A 27729-nucleotide genomic window follows, 5' to 3' on the forward strand; every position below is an offset into this window, starting at 1 on the left:
TGTTTTACTCGCAGTGATGCATGGATGGACATTGTTGTGCACAACATTTCCTCCAAACAGCAAAGCCTGGGTTATACTTATCTGTGGCCAGGTTTCGTGCACTGAAAATGGCCGATCTACAATCTCAGATTCAGATCAGATTCACTTTAATGTCACTTAGATGCACTGTTTAGGTACATACCTGTATACAGTATGTGGAAAAACTCACGCTCCAAAGCTCCAATACAATAAAACGTGATAATAGAAACATGATAAAACGATCCAAAGACCACTCAATAAACACAGGGAAAGAATATCATTCAAAGAAAGTGCATAGTGCAGAGTACAAAGAGTTATTGCACATTCACTTTACACTGTCATTTAACAGTATGATAGCCTGTGAGGGGAAAAAAACTGTTCCTCAGCTAGTGCTCACACAAGCTTGTAGATCTGCTATTCAAGTATAAAGCAGGCTTAATGGAATTAGACTCTCCTAGTGTAAAGCCAAATGTGTACTTTGTCATGACAGTATCGCTTGCCAAGGCGTACGATGTAAGTGCAAATGATCTTGACTCTGATTTGACGTTGCTGTCAGTAATGCAGGCATGCACACAATAGCTACTCTGCTGTGATTATAATTTTAACATATATATATATATATATAACAAGTTTTCATCTGTCAATTTTCTGCATATAAGGAGAAATTGTGCAAGGCCCTATTTGTTAATTCCTAGGCCCAACCCTCCAAGCAACAGTCTGTAGCAATTGTAAGGTATGGTTTGTAACATTCCACAGCAAACCAACCTGCAGAAACAATGTGCCAATGTACGTGCCCCCCCTCCGCACATAGACTACGTACTATGCTTCTTATACCCCACATCCCCAACTCTGTGCGCACCAACCATCACATATAGACAAATGTTGCCCTTTCAGTCTCTACCTGCTCAGCCTTTCTCTGTTTCCACCATAGTTCTTGTTTCTCTATCCTGTGGATCTATGCAGAAGCCCATCTTTTTTCTTTTGGTTGTAAATATGTTCCCTAGTATGCTGAACAATGTACTGTATGTCTTTGCTTCCAGGTTCTCTTGTGTTTTTGAGTTGGTCACAATGTTACTTTATAATCTTCTGTTCTTTTCTTCCTTTTTTTCCGAGTGTCTGAAATCATCGATGTTAAATTGGATGTCGTGGGGCTTAACCAATAGACTTGCCCTCAGCTTCACAACCTTGTTGAGAGAGGTTGTGGAACTGTGTGTGTGGAAGAGAAGGATTTACAGTATGACTATAAAACAAGGTTCAAAGGCATATAGAAATATCGTTATGATTGATTATTATGATTACTATTATACTACTGGTATATTGTAATATTATAGATGCTTTAGTTCAAGTAACTTCTTTAATTTTTTTACAAACGACTTTGATGAAATGATTTATAAAACTATCTCACGAGTCATGATCTTTTCGAAAAGTATGAAAACTACTGCTACAATGATTAAAATTGTGTTCTGATGAAAATAAATACAGACATATAATCTGTTCCTCTGTGGTGTTATTCTAAGTCACTGATACTTAACAGAATGAATCCAAAAAGATTATGTTTATTTTTTTCAACTCTGATTTGATCTTTTAAAAGGTAACGGTAAGATTGTGAATGTACGATATCATGTGATCGCTTACCTAAACTTATTCTAAAGAATAATACATCTTATTCTTCTTTTGGCTAATTCCCATCTAGTTTCCATCTGCTTTTGTTCTCTGCATCTTCCTCGGTCACTCCAGCCATCTGCATGTCCTCTCTCACTGAATCCATTCTAAAAATAAATAATAATGATAAATAAATAAATACATAAATAGATTAATGAATAAAATAAATATTTTAATGAATACATGAATCAATTACTTAATTATGGAATGATGAAATCCTTCCCCTGACCAGGGGCATTCTGAATTAAATTGCCAAATAGAATATCCTTTCATTTCCTGATTATTGAAATGTCTCATTCTGGGAAGGGGCCCAAGCGATGCCCACCCTGCAGAGTCAGATGCCATGCGGGTCCATCGGCTGCCCCACATCTCCTCCATCCCTGATCCTCACCACCAACCAGGCGAGGTGCCAGCGCGCCCCGGACCAACATAAGGAGGTGATGAGGGTGTGTGCCAAGCGGCTATAGCTTCCCCATTCAGGGACCTCTTTAAGCTCTCCCTGAGACTGGGGAGGGTTAATCCCCCACTGTGAAAATGTTCCTCCATTGTCCCGGTACCAAAGAAAAGGACATTCCTCGTCCCTCAGTGACTACAGGCCAGTTCCTCTGACATCACATATCATAGACATTGAGCGACTGGTACTAACTGTAGTGTGACACCTGAAACCACTGGTGAGTGAGCGCCAAACAACCACTTGAAAAAGAGTGTTACTTATATGATTGCTTTTAGTATTTGACTTCCAGCCTTCTTACTCATTTCTATCCATAAGTCATTGAAGTGAACCCTAATCTTAAAAAACTATTATTTCCGGTATAACTTATTTCAATTTGCAACAAAATCTTTAAAGTAGGGCTGGGATGCGATTAAAAATGTTAATCTAATTAATTACAGGCTCTGTGATTAATTAATCGCAATTAATCGCATTTTAATCGCACATAAATATTTGACCTGAGAAGCATTTTTTTTCAAGTAAAACACATTTTTTTGTACGAGTGAATCAACAAGTGAGTTTTTAAAATCTAAATTTCGCATCCACTGGGCCAAGCAAAGCGCTCTGATGGGCTACTTCTCCCTTTGCGTTTGTTTTCTCTTCTTGGTTGGTGCATCGCTATGATCGGTATGCCCGAAACTGAAGGTTATGTGGTGCAAAAACTAAGTGCGATTAAAATGCGCTAATTCTTTTAATCGCGTTAATTTTCTGTAATTAATTAATCGCAATTAATCAGTTAAAGTTCCAGCCTTACTTTAAAGTAAAGCTTTTGAGTTCAAGTAGTGATGGGGACATTTACCCTTGCCAAGTTTTCAGCACCAGATGCTTACTTAGCAAAAAGACTGAGTAAATTTGATCTAATCTTGCCATTTTTCATTCCCATCATAGGCATCATTCTGTATTTATTATTCAGAAAGCCTCATTCAATAACCTTCTGTTTAACCTCATGTACTGCTATATGTATATACTAATGTAGATATGTTTCTCCTTGCTCTCTTACTCTTTGCCCTCTTTTTTCTTTCTTTTGAACCGTTGTACTCTGTCTCTGCCTAATAAACGGACTGGAAGAACGAGAGAACCCTGATTACCAGCCTGCTTCTCTCATCTCTTCTCCAGCACAAGGCTAAGAATTATTTACAGCAACTTTATACTTTACTTTAGAACTTTAAAACTACACCTGGAAAACAACAAAATGTTGGAGTTTGCACAAAAACACCCACTGATTTACACCTGTAAAGCTGTGAGTGACAGATAAATATGAGTCTGATTAAGTATGCTGCCACAATTGAGCAACATTTGAGCCACATGTTCTCCAAAGCCTCCGGCCATAACAACCTGAGCACTCTCTTCAACAACACAGTTCATAACCCCTTAGTATCACTAAATGACAGTCAGAATAGAGATTATGTAGTTTAAAAGCAACCATCCAAGGAACAATGTTTACCCTTTGTCTAACATATCCTGCTATAAAAAAAAACTTTAAAATACTCTACAAAACAAGATTATTCTTATAATTAAATTCACAACCACATTGATTTCCATTTGCTAACACAAGATGGCAGTCTATGATTGTACTATTTACCAATACACTTTGATAAAAATGGATGTTCTACAGTACATAAACTGATTGATGGCGACTTGAATTCATCTCCAACTGTACTTTATTTAGTTGCAACACAAACAACTCAAAATAGTCAACCAAATGATCACACAAATAAGAAATAACATTACAAGTTTTAACATTGGACAACATGGTAGCACAGAATTTGCACCTTGGGATAAGAATAGCCTATAGAGTTGGATAAGATAAACACAATTAAGCGCTGTGTAGACCTACTAGGCTATATGTGTGCATGTGGTTACCCAGCAACATGAATCTTTACATTACAACGTGATGCTGTCAGTGTGATGTGGTCTGATTGGACGACACAGTGTAGCATAGCCATCTATCATGCTAAATTTGTCATCGCTCTAGTCTAGTAGCTTATAAACGATCATCTTTTATTTTGGTAAAGACAAGGGACATTAGTGAGTATATATAATTATTATCAGCATCGACTCTGTCTACAGGGAAGCAATGCTGTGGTTATTGTCAGAATCTACCCCGCAATAGCATGTCTAAACCAAAAGAGGGCAGTACAATGTAGGTGTCCTAAATGATATGAGCCACATGAAGTCATGAGCAACCATAGGCCCTCCATAGTTCATAAGGAATGTCTCTTTAGATAAAGATGCTATGCTCTTTTATAGCTGGGACAGGGATTTCTACAGAGAAAGTCTTATTATCAATAATAGAATAGTAGTGTGTGTGTGTGTGGGTGTGTGTGTGTGTGTGTGTGTGTGTGTGTGTGTGTGTGTGTGTGTGTGTGTGTGTGTGTGTGTGTGTGTGTGTGTGTGTGTGTGTGTGTGTGTGTGTCATGAATCTAAGGAGGAGAGTCTGGATGCCTGTCCTTCACTAGCCTACATACTTAACTATACAACATTGTCCAGCAACAGCTCAGTAAAATCCTTAATTAAATAATTAAGTTATAATTAACTCTGAGATTGGTGTACACTGCGCAGTGAGCTGAATCAAGATGCCTTGAGTTTAATCAAGGCTTAGGTTGCTTTTTGTACTGTTCTTGTGGCCTGAATGCTATCTATCGTTCCTATAATTGCAGAGAATAACCATTTGATTGTGCTGAAACACTCATTGTTCTGCTTGGATCTCAGTTGCTATTGTTCGTCTTAGAGAAGAGGAAAAATCTATCACAGCCTGATGTCCTCGGGCAAATCTGCTTTTAATTCCACTATTGAATGGTTATTTTGGGAAAGCAAAACAAAACAGTGTGTCTGTTCCCTCATATCGTTGCTAAGACTATTTGACTCATTCTGTATGTTCAGATCTTAAAACAAGGAGGAGAAGACAACATTAAGAAGTTGATATAGCGACTGAAAATGCTTCACACACATCACAGTCTGGAGAAAGACAGGGCCAAAATTCAAGCCTGTTGATAGACTATCAACAGGCTTAAATTTTGGCAAAAGCCTGCATGGTTTAATGGACTTGTGATAGGCCTAATTGAAATCTACACTTTTGCATTGCTAATTGGGTTAGCAGCTGGGGTGGTGAGCGACAGGAGGAATGTGGAATTGAATTGAGTTTCTGTGTGCACTGTGCAATAACACGCGAAGTGTAACTTAATACTGATTACCACCACAGCTCCATTTGAATCACTTTTCAAGTCCCCCTATAAATCACAAGTGGGGGGAGCGAATAAGCACAGCCCCCTATCTCACATAGAAGGAGAATATCAGTCACCAGAACCAAGTACCTACACACGTTTTAAATGAATCTAACATGGTTAAAATTTAGTTTGAAGATACAATGGGGTTTATAGAACCTATAGGAAGGGGGTGTGCCTGATAACATTACTATTAGATATCTACAATACATAAAGCAACTTAAAAACTGTCTTGGGGCACACAACAGGCAGAGTATAATATACGTTTAAGGTGTCCTTCAGACAGTTGCTACCCGTGACTTGTAAATGGACTAAGCCCCCATGCTCCCCCCCTTTTTCTTTTTCTGCCTTTGTATTTGATGTTATGCTTTTGAAACTGATATTATCCTAGATAAATTACTATGTTCTATCCGTCTGTCTTTCAATGTTATATGAGATACTTAAAGTGTGGTTCCTGTGGAAATAAGCCTCGGCTTTCTAGGATCTCCTTTTAGTTGACCTTGTACCAATGATTTGTACTGTCATGAAACTGTACTTTTTTCTATTGCAAACTTCTAATAAATTCTTCAATCAATCAATCAATCAATGTTTGTGTGTGCCAGTAGGCTATGAGTTGTACAGGAGATATGCTAGCATAGGCTATACTCAGTAGGCTATACTCACAGATATGGTCTCTGTAGGCTTAAAAGAAAATGAGAGAAACTAAAACCGACTGCCTTCTCAAGGCTTGGTGCTGGACATACAAATCAGACTACAGGTGTGCAAACTAAACCAGATATATATATATATATATATATATATATATATATATATATAAAATAAGTGTATTGAAGGACCACAACAGCTTCACATGGTTTTGCAACTCAGAGTTTCATGCCATAGGACAATCATCAGGCAAAAAGCCTGCAACAACAAGAATGGACAGACATGAGATAATATGTACATACACACTTTAGGGACAGAAGAGTCACATGAGAGATGGGTCTTGAAAAGATCTTCGTTGTCTCGTCTTTCAACTTTAAGCTTGACTTTTCTCTCCATCCCATCTTGACTTGGAAGGGCCTTTGCAACGATTGCCATAGGCCACTTGTTTTGCTTCGCTTGGCTTTCTTTCATTAGAGCCACATGACCTTCTTTCAAGGTCTGGTTTGGAAGGGTGGACAGACGGATAGGATGCTCCCTATCATTCCGCAGCTGTCTCCTAGGCTCCTGAAAGGGCAGGGGAGCAACCCGCTGTTTGTGTCATTTTTGATGAACCCCATGATCTCTCGGAATCTGGAATCTATGGACAGTGCAAGTTGATGGTTATTCTATGTGGGATAGAACACTCCCTGGTCAAGGTTTTCAACTTTTTTTGACATAGGAGAACCATTTGTCAAGGTCTGTGCAGGGAGGTTTTGACAAAGGGCTGGGAAGCACCGCAACATGGCTGCTACATGGAGTGTAGCTGTAGGCTTCAGCTTGGTCCATTATGGTCTAGAATAGATGTCTTAAAGACACTCACTTGAGAAGGTTTGTGAGCCTTCTCAAGGCAAACATCTCCGATGATGACCCACCCTAAGTCTAACCTTTGAGCAAAGAGTGCGTTGTCAGGGCCAATGATTTGCTCTCGAACCTGGTGTACCCTGAGTATGTCCCTTCCCAAGAGGAGTAGAACCTGAAGCAGATGTAATTCTGCTTGAGAAACTGGTTATGGTCTGCGAGGGACTTTTCCCTGAAACCACAGCATCTCCTCAACGGATGCGGTTTGTCATGAATTGGGCAGTGTTTATTCAGGTATTTTTCAACGGCAACTGCAGCCCTTGTATTGCTGTAGTAACCACCGGGCTTCTCTCTTGTAGGAGGGGGCATGAGGCTAAAGCTGGGATTGTTTCTAGCTCTAGCTTCTGTGCGTATGAAGCTGACAAATGCAGAGAAAGGTGGAAAGGCCACACAGTAGTTCTCCTTGTAACGCAACCCATATGACATCCACTTGTCCTGTAAATTGTACTGCAACTTCTCCACTATGGGATTAACACCCATGGAGGTATCAAGATATGATAAACCAGGTAAGGAGCCACTGCATATTCCAACTCTAGCAGCAAATCTCCAACGTCACAGAGTTTCTGAGGCTCCCTATTTGTTATCTTAGGGAACATATCTAGTTTTCTATTCTGGAGCACCATAGTTCCTTTCTAGCCTGTCCAATGCCATCCTCAGTCCAGCTACGGGATATCCCGCAGAAGATTCCTCCCAAGCCATTGCACGAGTAAGTTCAATTCCTCTTCTTCAGAAAGAGATAGGTCTGCAATGGTACCTTGGAATGACGATTTCCAGTCGTTTTCTGGTTTGTCATCAAACTTGCACAGGCCTATAGTCACCAACTGGCTCCGTGCAAGGTATCTGCCTAGGTCAAATATAGAAGGAGCGGTACCATAATTGGCATGCACGTTGGTTGCATTGACTTTGGTTTGAGTAGGTATTGCACCTTGATGATGTGCCGTTGATGCAACAAAATGAGTTGTAGGAGTTGCGCTGGGGTTGGCTTGGGTATTGGCTGCAATCTGATTCGCTTGGGTAGCTTGGGCTGCGTTGTAATGGGACTGAGTAGGAGCTGCAACGAGACTTGGTATGGGCTGTATTGTAATGAGATTGGGGCTGTATTGGTGGCTAGATCTATGGGAATCTGGGAAAGATGACTTAGTGGAAGAGAGTATACGCTAAGACTTGGTGGTGTGGACTTTTTGTCTGGGTGTGGATTGGGTGTGTTGCTACTGACAGGGATACAAACTCTTTACCATGCATCAACTGTTGATCGTCACCTCCATGCTTAGACTGCAGGTCATCTTCTCCATGCCTGGACTGTCGATCATCTCCTCCATGCATAGACTGTAGATCGTCTTCTCCTTGATTGGACTGTTGATCGTCTAATCCATGCATAGACTGTCGATAATTTAGAAACTTAGCCTGGCTCTCAACATGCTCTGCTGCTGCCTCTAGAACAGCCACTTCTGCCAGTACAGCATCCTTCTCCTGCTCTAACTGAAGAGCATCTAAAGTGGAAAATGTGCATTTTCAGCTTGCATATTTGCTTCTAAGCATGCTTTTTCAGCTTGCATATTTGCTTCTAAGCGTGCTTTTTCAACTTTCATATTAATTGTCTCTGGCTTTGGCTGCCTCTGCCTTTGCACGAGGCAGCCAGCCATCCTGATGGCTCTATTACTTTTAGTTTAGTTTCCTCACCCAGCAATGCCATTGTTTGCTCATTAGTTTCCAAATGAAAATCAGGCTCAGCCTGCAATGTCTGTTTGCTCATCATCTTTCTTTGATGCCATTTTGAAAGGTCCGTTTGAGGGAGAGTAACTTGTGATAATTAACTAGCAGTTCTGTGAAGGCTCCTTCTAAATGCCTGTTAACATGCCAATTAAATCTTCGATCCAAAAGCTCCACTTGTAACTTCCCTTTCTTAGTCTTCGTTCCAAAAGCTCCACTTGTAACTCTTTCTAACTTTGTAACTTCTCTTTCTTAGAGCATGTGCTGGAGATATTTTCTCACTGTCTTGGCCTATGTATCATCTGATCCATGACAATACATGTTTATTACCTTTAGCTGCACGGTATACCTTTCAAAATAGTATATTATTCTGGTAAGTTTGGCAACTTTCTAAAGACTTTGGAGAAAACGTAAACAAATGTGAAATATAAAAACAAAGCCATGTACACGGCTGAAGTTGTGAATAAACAACGATGTGTATTAATGGCGATACAGTATTTTAACCCAGTTACCGTCGCTGCATTTGTCACTTTTGCCATTTGTCTCAGTCTCATTTGTCTTTAACTGAATTTAAAGAGACTGAGCGTACAGAATCGATCTCATTGCAAATGCAAGAAATCATTCCCTTCAAATCAGATATATGTAGGTTTAAGAAATGTTTAGCTCACTAAGATCAAATGTGAGCCGTATGCATGCTTGCCTCTCCTTGCTTACAGTTGAGAATAGGTTGTCTTAGTTGTAATACACGTGTGCTGTACAAGTCAGTCATGAGCAGTAAAACTCCTGTTTATACACAAATTGTTGTTAGTAATACTGTGCATGATCATAATACTAGAGGTTCCAGTAATGGGCAGCTTGTTATGATAATTAAAGTTTTTTGAGATAAAGATACACCTAAACCCAATGAATTTTATACTTGGCTTCGATTCTGATTCTGAATCCAGGTATAGATATATTTTAGGAATAGCTTTGTATGACGCAATTTTGAGAAAAGTTAGATGATGATCCCCCTGATATAAAATTATGGTATGAAAAAACATATTGCTAATGGAGAGGTTATCATATCTAGATGCTCTCAAGAGGCTCTCTTGCTGATTTCGCTAGAGACCGGTCACCAATTGCTAGGTTTTTAAAAGAAGAATGGAAAATATTAATTTATGTGGGAGTGACGAATATGAGAATGTGTAGTCTAACTGCATTTTGGGAGTATACATTTACTACTACACATTTTTATTGCAAATGATGAAACAATTGTTGGTTGCTGGATTGTTGATTCTGTCTTGTTTTTATTTAATTTTTTGTGTATGTTGTCTTAAGTATGGGTCTTTGTAAAGTACACACAATTTTATCAAAAATATATCGAGATAAAAACAATATTGAAAGAGACATTTTTATTTAATTGTTTGTGACAGATTTCATAATTGATTGTTATTCATTGATGATTGATGAGACATGGATGTCTTAATGTTTAGCCTACTATCAGCCAGCAATAAATACTCATTATGTAGGTCACTTCCGTTTGGTGTGGCGAAAAACTGATGAAGGCCAACAGGTCAAAATGTGTCTGACATTAATTGCTGCAGCTAAGAATTTTAAACTTAGTTAGTGAAAGCAGATGGTTCCTTTGTTGTTTATGACTATGTTGTCAAGAATCTGCACCCAATTTGACCTCAAGTTCTTTGAGTTGAGCGTGCTAAGCCTTTGGAGTGAAGGACGGGACCTAATTACAACCATTATTTTATCAAGCTGCAGCATTATTCTGTTCCTCATTGCCATCGCCCCAGGCCAGCTTAATTAAATATTTTTGGTTTAAAATAAATGTATTTGTATTGCAGCTGTTTTAAATTTTGTTCTATTCTATTTCCCCATGCATCCCCTTGCCCCTTTGTGGCATGCACGCCCATGCACTCACTTAGGTTCACACAAACACACACATACTGTACACTCACATGTGCGTGCGTGTCAGTGTGCATGCATGTGTGTATCTGTTTCTCTTGGATTGATGGCCTGGGCTAACTAAGGCACAGAAGCTGCAAATTTAATTTCCTCCACTTCAGAGCCTTGCAAGCATCCACCTTAACAACCCTTTGAACCATTAACCATTATGATACAAGTAGCTGATGAGGTGTGTAGAAACGTTGCAGCTTTTGCATAAATATGTACTTGAATGTGCATGAATTAAACATCAGACATAGCAAACAAGCAATACTCATACTGTGACAAGAGGTCGTTCGGGGAGCTAAAAGAGTCCTAGACTATGCTTTCTGATTCCATTGTGCCTGCCCTTAAATTATTGTGCCTGCCCTTAGCACAGACTGAGAACGAGAAACTCAAAAATGGGATAGAAAGATTTTCAAATAGCGAGAAAGGGAGAGAGAGAGAGGGAGAGAGAAAGAGATCACAAAAAACATAGGTGATTGCCATGATCTATAAAATCATTTGTCTTTGGGGCAGGGCCATGTATTAAGTCTGAATGTATACGTCACTCAGAGACATTAATGTAGCCTTGGTGGCTTCTCTGAAACGAATGATCTTGAATCTTGAACTTGACAGGCCACTTTTCAGAAGAGATAAAAAGGTGATTGCTCCACTGCAAAATTCCTCCATAATGTGTGACATCGACATGATGCGCCAAAGTTGGCAGTTGTTCTCTGTATGTGCGCATTGTGCGGTGGGATTTATTTTTAGCCAGAAGCAAACCATTGCCAGAAGCAGCAGGAGAAAACGCAGCACAGCAAGTGGCAGGGACAGGTACAGAGTGACATCTTTTTTCCCCTAAATTTAGAGTAGCCAATCATTCTTAATCTTTACACCCTTTTCTGCCCAATTTAGGTATTTATGCCAATTGATTCCTCCACAGACACACACATCTGTGTTGTCACTGCTGTTGTATCGTATTGACTAACCTGCCAGTGAGGAGCCCCCACCGGGAGGACGTAGAGCCTTCGTCCTATACTCCTCCCGCCCAACACTCCCCGCTAACAGGTCCCGCCCAATGCCTGTAGGAGCACGCGCAATGACCAATATCACCCGAGCACCTACTGTATGACATCTGACATAGCAAAACACAACACAGCTCCACTACAGCCTAGTGGCACTAGAAAACAGCTGTGTGGGTGCCCGCTGGCCTACTGGTCCGGGCGTATACCACATTGCCACATAGGCATGGATGCCTGGCACCGGTTTGATTTCCCCATCCGGGCGACCTTTGTCTCGTCACTCCCCGTCTCTCCCACCATTTCCTGTCAGTCTACTGTCCTATCAATAAAGGCATAAAAGCCCAAAAACAAATCTTTAAAAAAGCTGATGTTGTTCACACATCTACATTAAGGAAATAATTAATATGCACGCACGCACGCACGCACGCACGCACGCACGCACGCACACACACACACACCCACCCCTTCTTAATAGTTTTTCTTTTCTTTTACTTTAAAGGACAATCAGGGTAAGGCTTCCTTCAGGATATGCTCAAAGAGGCAGAAGTGAAAAGATCCCATGAGAGCTGAGGCTGATTGCATTGGGAAAATGAACCCAGTGAATTTGATTAAATCGTTTACCCACACCCATCCTGCATCAACAGCAGCTAACTAAACTCACACAGAGCAACAGGACATACCTGTATCATGTTCATGGGATATGACCCATTATGTAATTGACATGTGACCGTGGCCTTTGATCTCTTCAGGGCAGCCTATTGTTCATTGCATTCCCTCTTCATTTTGACCAAATCAGTTGTGAAAGTTTCATACATGATTTATCATGAATGGCAAGAAGCTTTGAACCCTTTAAATTGATAACCCGAAATTGTTACACAGACACATTCTAAAAGTTCCACAGGCAAAATTGTTACCGCCACAGCCTTTTGATGTTTGTTTAAGCAAAACACATAAAAAATGTATCTGGTATTAAATCCTGTGTGGTTTGTTGTGGATATCGCCGCAGGCAATCCACTCTCTAGTCTCTCTGGCATAGTGTTGTCACCAAAGCAGAGTGTTTTTCTGTGCTCTCACAGCCGCATGTCAGACTGGCATAACACAGAGTAAGCGTGCAGAGCACCACACTTTAAAATTCATCGTACTGATTAATCTGGACAACTTCAGGAAGTTAACCACAGCCCTTATGGCATCCCATATCATAGAAGTTAAGACCCCCACTCTATGTTGTTGTTTTGTTGTACAGTATATACTGTATATATATTTTTTCTTTTACAAATCAAACCCTGGTATAACATTATAATTTTGGCCTTGAAGAATTAAGGTTTAAATGTCGATGTTCAGACTAATATTAGCACTGCCTTCCTTATGGTAATTGCATGTCACCATCACCAACAATCTGAAGAAATCTGTCTTTTCTCCTCTGAAAAACAAGACAAAATAATAGAAAACGGTTTGTCCATATTAGCAATGGTTTCACTTCATGGGGAGATGAGAAAAGTTCATCTTTGTTTCCAAAAGTGTAATGAGAAAAATATGACGAATAAAACCAATTACATAGAATTTAGTCTTTACTCTCAATCTTGGAAGTCTTGCGTTGCTGTTGGGCAGAAGCCTTGTATCTCCATTTTTAATCTCCTTAATTCATTTTATAAATATGACACAAAAGTAGTGAAAATAGCTAACTTATAAGCTCTCAATGGACCGCTATGCGTAGTTATTATTTATCATGCATTTCTTTGCAGTATATATATATATTTTTTTCTTTTTTCCATTCATTCTTCTGTTTTTCATTATTGAGTTCAGCCAGGTGATAATAGCATATTAACCTTGATGCTTGCTTTTGCACAACTGATCCCGATTAGCTCAACTTGACCTTGACCTTAAACTATCAGACACGCGGATGAGCATGAGCCCAGCCTGTCAAGTTCCATGTTGCTTAAAGAATAGAGCAGAGATGACTACTGTAACTATTCACCTTGTTACATACACTGTAACCTGGAGAGCTGAATGATATTTTGCACATTTCCTTATTTCTGCCCTCTGATGTTTCAAACCTTTGTTACCGTTTCTATTGTAGGTAGGGAATGGTAACATTGCTATAAGGATTCCTATTTTTACTGTAAGATATTACCACACCCTATAGCATCCCTATTCTGAGGGGAACATTCAATGAAAATAGCAACCTGACATGTTGTGACTGTGAGCTTGTATTTTGGCTATCGTCAGCGAAAAGATTCGGTGTAGAGGGGAAAAAGGGAGGGGACAAAGTATAGAATCCTGGGCAAGTATAGTGGTTCACTTCAAGCTGGCCTTGAAAGTAAAATACAGAAACATCATGCTGAATGAGAAAGATCGCTACTCCTGGCCCAGCCTTTTTTCTCCCTTCTGATTACTTTCTCTCTCCGCCTTTGGAACTGGATTGATGCAATGTTATCCGGATGCAAAGGAAATCGAATAAACAATATTGAGAATACAGTGAAGGATGTAAAAGTACAAGGAGGTTTTTTTTTTATCATGACGTCTGCATCCTTATTTTGTTTCCCATAAATCACCTCGGCAGGCGGCCGTGGCTGGTAGACCAAATTATTCAATTCTAGGCGAGGCAAGGCAACACAATGTGCTTTACACAAAACATCAAGCAAAAGAAACAATGAAATGACATTAGGATGCATGAAACAAAAGAAGTAAAAAATTATAAAAACAACTACAGTGCATTAGAGAAAGAAAAAAAAAAGTAAACCAATCAAAGGCAGCAGCAAACAGAAAGGTTGGGTTTCAAATTAATTGGCTTAAATCTGTCTTACGTAAATTTGACATTTAAGAGTGTTGATTGGGTGGTTCTAAACATGCTCTTCCATATATGGGTATATAATATGAACAGACATAAATGAGCTTGGAAATTCTAGTAGGCCTACACTGTAAAACCCTGAGGGTTAATTCAACTCGGAGAGTGTACAAATGTACAGGTCCATTTGGTTATATTTCTACACTCTCTGGGTTACAAATGGTCAAGCGAACACTGACGATTTAACTGTGTATTTTGTCAGTGGTGGAAAAAAGTATTCAAATTTCATACTTAAGTAAAAGTATCAATACTGCAATGTTGAAATACTCTGTTACAAGTAAAAGTGATCTAACTAGTAGCTAAACCTCAAAATTGTACCTAGTTACTTTCCACCAATGTATTTTGTTGCTCCTTCTTTTCACTGCCATCTGAGATGGCAATTATCCGGGCGATCAGAGATGAGTGATTTCACACACATTCCACTAAATTAATTCGCTCCAATCTGTCCTATGTAAATTTGACATTTAATTTTAGGAGTGACTGTTGATTGGGTTTACCTGAAGACGTGCTCTGTGAGAGGAGTCTGCACTTAACAGAGTGCCTATTACGTTACGGGTATATTATAATATGAACGGACAGAAATGAGCTTGGAAATGTGGTAAATTCCCAAAAGCAGCTCCATACATTTAGCAGGGATTATGTGTAGATCATGAATCAGGTTGACACTGGGAGCACATACTGTGCTGCTGTTTGTATCAGTCACTGATAGGGCCGCCACGATTAAAAAGATTACATTGACGATTCATTGTCATACAAATTATTGCCAATAACGATTTGATTGTGATTTTATTTTTTGTTGCATTGAACATTGGAACAAAAATAGAATTTCTGTTTTGCCTTTTAGGCTTCTAATCAATTTATACTAGCCGAAAAAGCTGATCTACAAGCTTATAACATTTTTCAACATGTAAACGATCATGATGATTATGGTAAATAACTGCATTTAATTATCTAAAATGATTGTGATTGGGCAATTGTGTATTAATTGTAACAGGCCTAGTCACCGACAGAGCAATGCAAGGCCAAAATGACTGAAGAGGCATTAAGTCTTTTTAGATTAGATAGACAGATTGATATAATAACATTTGTGATTCTGCAGTACACAACCACTAACCAACCAGCGCGTGCACACACACACACACACACACACACACACACACACACACACACACACACACACACACACACACACACACACACACACACACACACACACACACACACACACACACACACACACACACACACACACACACACACACACACACACACACCTTAATATCAGTAGCAGAGAAGGGTTTGTTTTCGATAGAAATTAGGAATCCAAAAACACTATAAATATACATATAAAAAGATCATACAGTTCACTCCACACAAGTCCCATTTGTTCAAACAGAACAACAAAATAAAGGTAGACTCTCCGAAAATGAACCGTCCTTTCATCATCCTTTCCACAGGCAGTCAATATAGGATTTGATATACAGTACTGACCTTTACTGTAAGATGGAGACATTGGAGAGGCTATCCCCCCACCACACACACACGTGAACGCATAAACAAATGTGTGCGCACGCACACACGCACGCACGCACGCACGCGCACACACGCTTGCCTGCAACATCTTGTGGTTTGTAAACTTTTGTTGTTCCCTTATACATAACAACTATTTGTATGTAAACTGTGTGGGAGAGTGCGTGCTTCACCTGTCTGCTGCCTATACTGGGTCAATGCAGAGCCTCTGTCTGAACAGTGAACACTCACTGCTTTGGATAAATGAACCGGTCATCACAGCAGGGCACCATTTGCCAGATGCAGTACATGTACAAGCACAAAGGCAGCACTAGAACAGTGTGCTCCTTAAAGTTCAGATGTCCACCATACCGGTTGGCTACCTAGGGCTCGCAAAATCAGACACTAACCCTATACCTAACCCTAACCTAAATGGAAGTGTTGCCACTCAGACAATTAGAAGCCAATGTCTGAATGGCAACATGTCTGAATGGAGAGCGTATACCGCTGAGGTTGGCTTCGTGCCGAAACGTGCTAGCGTTCAGAATAAAATGGAACAATACATTTGAGCCTGTCTTGCATCTTCATTTTGGTGTACTGCTTTTTCCCCTCCATCCTTGAGTTTAGTTGCACCTAGAGCTGAGCACCCACTGCCCACATCAGTGGCAGCAATCAGAGGAAGAAGCGCACCTGTTTTCTTTTCCTCACAGTACATCTTTGGTCTCATGACTTCAGAGAGAATGTGTACTGATTTGCGTGACAACATTTTTAGTAGCAAAAAGTGTGTTGAAGTTTTGAAATATTTGGGATGGTGGTTTTTCCTTGACCTGTGTGTGCAAATCTTTAAGGGCCCTCCAGCATACTTTGAAAGCCAATCGTAGCCATTCAGAATGTATCTTTGATAACATTAACATCAGAAACAGAAAATGGGCTTCCTTCACAAAGCCCATTATGAACTCTATATTAGAGTAGTATTGTGACTTTGTGCTTGTGTGTGTACTGCATCTGGCAAATGGTGCTCTGCTGTGATTACCATTGATTAATAGCCTTGCACATAGAATGAACAATCACAATATAGTCACGCAATAATTAGAGGGCAAATGGCCATGAAAAACAGAAATGAACACCTGCGCAACCTTTGTAAGGTTTCACTGCAGTCTCTCTGCTGAATAAAAAACGAGGCCCATTTTAGAGAAAAGGGAACTATAAATTGAGAGGAATCAAATGTATGTTGGAGGAATTGCTGCTGTCTCACAGCAACAATGGTCACAATTGAACGGTTTCTGGACTGCCTGTTAAACTTGGCCTGATTTCTCTGGTGCCGATTCCAGAATATTTCCTTGATGTGAGAGCCAGGAGTACAGCCACACTCGTAGCAGGAAGTCACTATCTAGCTCCTAATCATCATAATCATCACAATGACCACATGTCATTCACCTACCCATCATCATACCCTGCTTGTCCTAGACCTAGACCGTATGTCTGATTCTTGGCGCAATCAACTATCTCCTAACTATTCTTTATTTTTAAAACACAAATCAACCATCATATACCGTATACCAGAGTAAAACGTCATGAAAGATATGAAGGAATGAAAAAATACACACACCCAAACCTCAAACAAAAAAAGTATTGTTTCCACTGGCCAGACCTAGTCCTAGGATGAATGGTATTTACCTGGAGCAGGTTTACAGAGTAAACAAGTGGGTGAAATTCGCTTTCGTGCTTAGTTCCCATCGTATCATTATTTCTTTATTTTAGACTTGTCTATCTAACAATAGTCACAGTACACAGGTCTACAAAACTAGGATTATTTTAACTCAATTTAGTTGTTTATTTATTTAAATTTGGACTTGACAGAAAAAGCTTGTGTTCTTTCTTGTGACATTGCTGCATGATTGTATGAAAGATACTTTACATCACCTGATTTAACAACATTGTTGAGTCTCCCTTCCCTGACTAAACCTGACTTGCTACTTGTGCATTATTTTCATACATACAAGCCAATTCCAGTTTTGTCTCAAGGAAATGATAAATGAGCTTGACGATTCTAACTAATTTAACTCAATTTTGACCCAAACCAGATCAGACAATGATTTTGAGTTCTCCTGTAAAATGATGGGCAGCTCCACAATAATTATAAATGAACCCACTTAAGTAAAATGGATCAATTTAACTCAGGAGACCAAGAGTGGGTGGCTAGGATCTGTGACAGGATGATGAACAGCCTTGTCTTGAAAGCTAGATACACCACTAGAAAAACCTCTGACCTGAGGAAAGATATATAAAGAAATACTGAGAACATTCTCGTCATACCTTTTATTCACTCTGCCAAGTTGCACTCCTCCAGACAGAGCTCACATTGAAGAGGGCTGTATTCTTCTATGAAGAGGGCTGTATTCTATAGGTCAATTGCATAGTGGAATAGTCTTCTTCCATCCATGTGATGTTCGTGGCATCAAAGGAAAGGCTGGCGTTAAGAACTGAAGACGATTCTACAAAAGTCTTCTGAAATGTTACTCGTCCTCAGACCTATAGGGGAATCTGGGTCGGTAGGAAGTTGATACATAGCCAAGCTGTGGATCTGGAAATTATCTGTGAACGAGGAACAGGACATGTTACTACTCTATGTGTTGCCTTGCACAGCCAGCAGCAATTTATTAACTGAACATTTGCTAATTAGCATTTCCATATTAAAATACTGTAAAACACTTGCAAAACTTACAATAAACAAAATAAATCTAAAATACTATTCAGAAATATTTAGTGCAAAACAATAAACCAATCTGTATCCTTCCTTACACACAATCAGATTCCATCAACAATAAGAACTAGAAATACTGTTCCTACGAAACAGTGTGGGCTCGCATGTAACACCATGTATGGGCACAAAAATCTACCCTTTGGCTGCACCTCATTGGCTAAGGGCCCTACCTTTGTACTGTCGGTACAAAGGCAGAGGCTTACGTCATTTTGAGGAGAATTTGACTGATATATTACGTCATTTTGAGGAGAACTTGACTGATAGATAAATAATGAAGATAAACATAACATACAACTAGAAATATTGTTCCTAGCAAGGAAGATGCGAATCTTCCTTGCTCTCCAGACTTATTTCCGATTGGAAATGCATTGGGTGCTTTAAGTTAAATATTTTTCCAAAAACTACAAAAGATTTCATGTGGGTGTTGTTATTTATATCAGGTTGCACTTGTTGGTGGTGATGTCACCAAGAACGCTGCTGCCTCATTGGCTAAAGTCCCTGCCTTTGTACTGTCGGCCAGTTTTTAGGAGAATAACCTTACTATATAAATATTTGGGAGAACATACTGGTCTCGCTTTCAGCAGGCCGACCATTATAGAGATTATTAAATCACAATATATTAAAGCTCATTAGTGCTATGGTTATTCTGAAATCCCTTGTGTTACAGCAGATCAGTGGTCCAAGGTACAGCAACACCATCTCATACTGTATGTTGTCTATAAATGGCCTGTCTTGGTTTAAAGCCCACTCACCACGACAAGGTTCAGGCCGAGAGTGGGGGACACACAGGGGAGGGGGGACACAGGACAGAACACATGGGGAGGGGTGACAAGACAAACTCTGGCGAGACAACATGAAACAGATAATATAAATATAGATATGTATACAACATGGTTACAATAAGATACATATTTACACATATCCATCCACACATTCATGTACATGAGATTTCAAGGAAGGTGCATGAGACAAACAATAACAACAATAAACTTAAGTGGCTGTCTCACAGATGAGGTGCATCTTGTCAAAGGATCTTTCCAGTGTGGTTTGTCTTTGTATTATCCTGCACACATCTGACACGCCCCTTTGCATCAGGTATCATCTGTGTGACTACTCCGTCTCTTCCATAACAAGTCAGCAAGACACTTCACTTGCTTCCAACTTTAGCGTGCATCCTTCGTGAACATTCCAAGTGGCGTGACTGTCCGTTCCTTCATTAGTAATAGTTGTTAGAAGTCAATGGCTCAAGATCTGTTGGATCATCTGATGACTTGGTAAGTGGTTTGTCATTTAATATTGATTCCACTATGCAAAACAATGTTCATAAGTTCATTGTCGACGGTTTGCTCCTTCAGAACATACTATTATTTTCCTCTCAGAACAAATCTGTCTCTCCCAGATCCCTACAAAGTGATACCTGGCAGGTGGATTGAACACAGTGAGACCTGGCAGGAGGATTGAACAGCCACTGTATTGCTTTTTGCATCATGAGTCATCACAGATCTTCTGCTGGTTCCACTGATGAAGGGTTTCTCGCAGCTCACACTCGGCCGTGTTCGATTTGTTTGATTATCAGAACGCATGATGGATACTTACCTCGTCTGCACAGAAATTGACGGATAGCGTTCAGGCAAGAATCAGTGTGCAATGTGAGAGTTTGCCGAGGGGGACATATATCTCTGGCACAGTTGTGAGAGCATATAGTTAGTTCCTTACCTAAAGTCTGATCTTCTCATGGATGTCTTGCAGAATCAGCATTGTGACGTGCAAGTCTTTCGGAATGCTAGCTGGATGTTTTCCATGTTGGCATGGCATATGCATGGAGACGGTCTCCAAACTCTCTATACTCCATCTTGTATTATTAGACCAAGCTCCGTCAATGGATGACTTGTCGCATGACTTCCTCTTTTCGAACTTGAGTCAAAGTGTAAGAGCATTTCTTCAGGGCTGACTGGTCACGTCTTTTCTCCATCAGAGTTTTCTTTTGAAAGCTGGGATCTGTCTGAACATCTCCATGATTCTGCAACATTGTAGAAGTAGACCCTAGACATAGAATCCAGGCCACAGCTCTCAACAGGCACCAACTGGAGTAATGGTTGATGAGCTTGCTCAAAACATCCGCCTTCAGCTGCATGTGAGACATGTACGTAGGTAGGCCTATTGTCTCACCTCGTGGTCATCTTCAATTTGAACTTGTCGGGTCTATTTGGCCACCAACTCTCTGGCTCCTGCAGGAGAGGTGGACGTTGGAATCAGCTCAGGATATTCATTGACGTAGAAGGCATCAGTCCTCTTGGTGCACAGTCAGATGGATTTTCTGAGGTAATGACGTATATCCGTCTGGGTTGGTATGGGTGATACATCATGCAGTGAAGAAGCTTGGGGGAACCTTTGGGTCAAACAGCCTCTAGAAGCCCATTGGCTCTGTGTCTCTACATTTGCGGATGTTTGGCTGAAACACAAATCCTTGTGCAGTTGAAGTCCCCTGCATAGATGGCATAGACCAGTGGGAGTGGCGAGTTCACATTGTCATGCGTCGTCTACAGACCATCTTCCTCCACCTCCTTCTAAGACCTCATGGAAAGAGGAGTTAGGAGGTGTTAGGAGGTGGTGTTAGAAGGTGGTGTTAGAAAGAGGTGTTAGAAGGAGGTGGTGTTAGAAAGAGGTGTTAGAAGGAGGTGGTGTTAGAAAGAGGTGTTAGAAGGTGGTGGTGGAAGCTGATCTGTAGAAGACACCTGACAATGACAATTTCAGCCAACCATCAGCAAATGTAGAGAAAACAAAATAACAGCATTATCTATTCAATCTTCTTTTGCGTAACGTCAGAGGTCCAACTCTGTGTTGCGTAGCCATGCCCGCATCTCGGGTCCTAGGTCGAAGAGTCTTGCTTCCGAGGGTGGTTGTGTAAGGGGCATGTGTTGATTATATGGTCGGCAGTTTGCTCAGGTTCACCGCACTCGAATGCCGCACTCCCCGCCAGGCCCCACTTCTTCATTGATGTTTTAAAGCAACCGACCCCAGTTGGTAGGCGGTTCAGTGTGGTCCATTGCCGGCGTGGTAGGTCGTCTACTCCTATAGCACCACTTCCTGGGTCCTGGATGTAGTGATGGACGCGGAGGGCCCGGCTGGCTCCCACTCCTGCTTCCAAGCTGCTGCCAACCATGCATCTCTGGAGATGTCCCCAGAGGTGGAGTTGAGCATCTCATGTCAAATGATCATTGCAGAATGACGCACAAACAACCTTCATCATGAAAAAAATCAACTTAAGTGTCTGTCTCACAGATGAGGCATAGCTTGTCAACAAGTCTTTCCAGTGTGCTGTCGTAGGCTTATCCTGCACAAATGTGACAAGCTGCTTTGCATCAGGTTTCATCGGTGTGACTCTACCCCATCTCTCCTTTTGTGAACAGTCCAAGATCCATCACTGGCTTTTTCTTCAAGTTTGTAGCAATTGATTGTCTGGAGGGCAGGACTGTCTGCATAAAACTGAGCCTGCGTGGGGGTGCTATCTGGCAATGCAAGGGGTGTATAATGTCCCTCTCCTGTGTTCTTCCTTCATCTTATATGCATTCTTCTGATGTGTGGGGAAGAGATGCCGGCTATTCCCAACCGGCCCTTCTTCACGCAAAATGCAAAAAAAGAAAGAAAATAAATTAATAATTTGTTTAAATTGCATGGGGGGCTGAATTCATAGAGCCGGAAGACTCTTGAGGTCTTCTAAGTCCACTGTGTGTACAATGTATTCTTCCAGTCAGTGCATGCAATTCTGCAAGATCAAAAAGGCAAACAAGCAGCAATCCTATGCCCTGCTTCAACTTCATCTCCATCTTGCTTGTTGTTCTCATAACCCCATGATGTTCTCTGGGCATTGACGTCACTGATGTGAAATCTTTCTGGTAGTTCTGTGTACAGAAAGGGTGTTGCGGGTGATGTGAGACATTTGGGACGGCAACCGTGATGGTTTTCATGTGCATTTCCAAAGTGTGGGTCCAGACTTCCTCAACCTTGAGGTTTGGTTTGCTGAGAACAGCAGATCCATACAGTCTCTGTTGGATATCTATGGCCATGGTCATTCCAGTAGGTCATTCAGGGGTCAAAGCAGTAGGGATCCATGGCCAAAGGGATATATGCCAGTAAAGCATTGTTTGATATTGTTTGCGATTTGAGATTAACATAAAGCCAGTAGATCAGGCAGGGGGTCAAGCGTATTCGCTGACAGCTTCCACAGGTGGTTCTTCTTCGACTTTGAGTTCTAGTCATGGTATGGCTTACGATTCAAAGCAGTAGGGATCTATGGCCAAAGAGGAATATATGCCATATTATTTGTCTGGGCTGGGTTGGTATGGGTGTTACATTGTGCAGTGAAGAAGCTTGGGGGTCTTTTGGGTCAAACAAGAGCCGCTTGATGTTTAGCTGTGACCTCAATCCTTGTGTTAGCAGTTGAAGTACCCTGCATAGATGGCAGGTGCAGGTACCAGTAGGAGTGGTACGTTCAAATTGTCATGCGTCTTCTACAGATCAGCTTCCACCACAACCACTAAGACCTCATGGAAAGAGATGGTATTAGAAAGAGGTATTAGGAGGTGGTGTTAGAAAGAGGTGTTAGAAGGAGGTGGTGTTAGAAGGAGGTGTTAGGAGGAGTGGGGGTTAGAAAGAGGTGTTAGAAGGAGGTGGTGGAAGCTGATCTGGAGAAGACACATGCCAATGTGAACTCACAACTCCCTCTGGTACATGCACCTGCCATCTATGCAGGGGACTTCAACCGTGAACACAAGGATTGGGGTTACAGCTAAACATCAAATGTAGAGAAACAGAGCCCATGGGCCTCTAGAGGCTGTTGTTCGAACCAAAAGAGCCCCCAAGCTTCTTCACTGCACAATGTAACACCCTTACCAAAGAGTAATACATGCCAGTAAAGCATTGTTTGATATTATTTGCGATTTAAGCTTCTCTTCTTCTTTCTTGTATCATCCTCAAATGTCCAACTCAGTATTGTGTAGCCACGCCCTTGTCTCTGGTCCCACTTGGAAGAGGCCAGCTTCTGAAGGTGCTCTGTACAGGAGGCAGGTGTTAATTGCGTGCTTTGCAGACTGCTCAGGCTCACCACACTCACATGCTGCACTATCTGCCAAGCCCCACTTATTCATAGCTGATTTGAAGCAGCCGACTCCAGTGCGCAGGCAGTTCAATAGAGTCCATTGCAGGTGTGGTAGGTCCTCTCCTTCAACTCCTGCTCCCGGATCCCAGATGTAGCGGTGGATACGGGAGGGTCCAGCAGACTCCCACTCCTGATTCCAGGATCCCGCCAGCCATGCACTTGTGGACAAGTCTTCCGGGATGGAGCGAAGCAGCTCTTATGCTGCATTGTTGTAAAAGTAGGCTCCAGGCAGCCAGTTATCGTTCAGAGAGAGTTGTTGATTACAGTGTCAACCTTATTGACATGTGGGATTTAAGCTTAACATAAAGCCAGTCCAAGGTATTTTGTGCCAAATGCATTGCAGGAGTCAAATTGGATTTGATTACAGGTTTTGGAATGAAGATGGTTCTTCTTCGACTTTGAGTTCTAGTCATCTCATGACTTGCGATGCAAAGCAGTAGGGATCTAACTTCACCTCCATCTTGGTTGTCGTTCTCATAACCCCATGATGTACAGTACTCTGGGCATTGAAGTCAACAATGCTGATGTGAAATCTCCTCTTGCATCTTTCTGGTAGTTCTGTATACAGAAAGGGGGTTGCAGGTGATGTGAGACATTTGGGAGGGCAACCGTGATGATTTCCATGTGCACTTCCATAGTTTGAGTTTGGTTTGCTGAAAACAGCTGATCCATATAGTCTCTGTGGGATATCTATGGCCATTATCATTCCAGTAGGTCATTCAGAGGGTCAAACGTTTTCGCTGACAGCTTCCACAGATGGTTCTTCTTCGACTTTGAGTTCTAATCATCTTATGGCTTACGATGCAAAGCAGTAGGGATCTATGACCAGAGAGGAATACATGCCAGTAAAGCATTGTTTGATATTATTTGCGATTTGAGGTTTAACATAAAGCCAGTCCAAGGTATGTTGTGCCAAATGCCACTTACACAGTTGCGCAATGGCTGGTAGGTGAGGGCTAACAGTTAAATTACCTCAGCTACACAAATTATTTCCTTTGCTGACACACGGCATAGGCCAGGTCTGGATTGGTATTGGTGTTGCATTTTGCAGTGAAGAAGCTTGGGAGTCTTTTGGGTCAAACAACAGCCGCTAGAGGCCCATGGCCTCTGTATCTCTACATTTTATGTTTAGCTGTGACCCCAATCTTTGTGTTAGCAGTTGAAGTCCCCTGCCTAGATGGCAAGTGCAAGTACCAGCGAGAGTGGCGAGTTCACATTGTCATGTGTCTTCTACATATCAGCTTCCACCACCACCACTAAGACCTCATGGAAAGAGGTGGTGTTAGAAGGCGGTGTTAGAAAGAAGGGTTAGAAGGAGGTGGTGTTAGAAAGGTGTTAGAAGGTGGTGCTGGAAGCCGATCTGTTGAAGACACATGACAATGTGAACTCCCCACTCCCACTCGTACCTGCACCTGCCATCTATGCAGGGAACTTCAACTGCGAACACAAGGATTGGGGTTACAGCTAAACATCAAATGTAGAGAAACAGAGCCCATGGGCCTCTAGAGGCTGTTGTTTGACCCAAAAGAGCCACCCAAGCTTCTTCACTGCACAATGTAACACCCATACCAAAGAGTACTATATGCCAGTAAAGCATTATTTGATATTGATATATTGATATTATTATGATGCCAATGTAATGGAGGCCTAAAATGACTAAAATGCCTCTTGCACAGTTGCGCAATGGCTGGTAGGTGAGGGCTAACAGTTAAATTACCTCAGCTACACAAATTTAGAATGCATTTGCACAGTTGCGCAAACGCAAAAGCAATGGAAGCCTAAAATGACTAAACTACCTATTGCACAGTTGCACAATGGCTGGTAGCTGAGGGCTAACCGTTAAATATAATGTACTTTTAAAAAAGACCCATCTTCCATTTGTTCAAATTGCATGGCGGGATGAATTCATAGGCCGGAAGATTCTTGAGGTCTTCTAAGTACACTGTATGTACAATGTATTCTTCCAGACGGTGCCCTCAATTCTGCAAGATCAAAAAGGCCAACAAGCAGCAATCCTATGCATAGAGTTATAAGAAGAATAGAGAGGACATCAGATATCCCCGCCCGTCCACTTGCATTGAGTTGCTCACCCAGCGCATGAGGCGTTTTCACCCATTCATCCATGTAGAAAAACGTGACGTAGTGGAGCCCATGTGACGTGTTTTGTGCCATAGTTTGTGTTCATGGACGCGCTGGGGCTCCAATTCATGAACGAGCACTTCCGGTATGAACGCGCAGTCAATACAAAGAAGCCTAGATGCGTGTTCATGTTTCTGGCCCCAATTGCAGTACCTCAAAACGGCCAACATTTCCATGGCGCTTCAGAGCTCCCCCACCCCCAAGGTTCCGGGGGCTTGATCCTATGCCCTATTTCAACTTCACCTCCATCTTGGTTGTTGTTCTCATAACCCCATGATGTACTTCATGGGGTTACTTCCTCAAGTTTGAGGTTTTGTTTGCTGAGAACAGCTGATCCATAGTCTCTGTGGGATATCTATGGCCATTATCATTCCAGTAGGTCATTCAGAGGGTCAAACGTTTTCGCTGACAGCTTCCACAGATGGTTCTTCTTCGACTTTGAGTTCTGATCATCTTATGGCTTACGATGCAAAGCAGTAGGGATCTATGACCAGAGAGGAATACATGCCAGTAAAGCATTGTTTGATATTATTTGCGATTTGAGGTTTAACATAAAGCCAGTCCAAGGTATGTTGTGCCAAATGCCACTTACAGTTGCGCAATGGCTGGTAGGTGAGGGCTAACAGTTAAATTACCTCAGCTACACAAATTATTTCCTTTGCTGACACACGGCATAGGCCAGGTCTGGATTGGTATTGGTGTTGCATTTTGCAGTGAAGAAGCTTGGGAGTCTTTTGGGTCAAACAACAGCCGCTAGAGGCCCATGGCCTCTGTATCTCTACATTTTATGTTTAGCTGTGACCCCAATCTTTGTGTTAGCAGTTGAAGTCCCCTGCCTAGATGGCAAGTGCAAGTACCAGCGAGAGTGGCGAGTTCACATTGTCATGCGTCTTCTACAGATCAGCTTCCACCACCACCACTAAGACCTCATGGAAAGAGGTGGTGTTAGAAGGCGGTGTTAGAAAGAAGGGTTAGAAGGAGGTGGTGTTAGAAAGGTGTTAGACGGTGGTGCTGGAAGCCGATCTGTTGAAGACACACGACAATGTGAACTCCCCACTCCCACTCGTACCTGCACCTGCCATCTATGCAGGGAACTTCAACTGCGAACACAAGGATTGGGGTTACAGCTAAACATCAAATGTAGAGAAACAGAGCCCATGGGCCTCTAGAGGCTGTTGTTTGACTCAAAAGAGCCACCCAAGCTTCTTCACTGCACAATGTAACACCCATACCAAAGAGTACTATATGCCAGTAAAGTATTATTTGATATTGATATATTGATATTATTATGATGCCAATGTAATGGAGGCCTAAAATGACTAAAATGCCTCTTGCACAGTTGTGCAATGGCTGGTAGGTGAGGGCTAACAGTTAAATTACCTCAGCTACACAAATTTAGAATGCATTTGCACAGTTGCGCAAACGCAAAAGCAATGGAAGCCTAAAATGACTAAACTACCTCTTGCACAGTTGCACAATGGCTGGTAGCTGAGGGCTAACCGTTAAATATAATGTACTTTTAAAAAAGACCCATCTTCCATTTGTTCAAATTGCATGGCGGGATGAATTCATAGGGCCGGAAGATTCTTGAGGTCTTCTAAGTACACTGTATGTACAATGTATTCTTCCAGACGGTGCCCTCAATTCTGCAAGATCAAAAAGGCCAACAAGCAGCAATCCTATGCATAGAGTTATAAGAAGAATAGAGAGGACATCAGATATCCCCGCC

This window comes from Nannobrachium achirus (genome assembly GCF_963921795.1).
Source record: "Nannobrachium achirus genome assembly, chromosome: 22".
NCBI lineage: Eukaryota > Metazoa > Chordata > Actinopteri > Myctophiformes > Myctophidae > Nannobrachium > Nannobrachium achirus.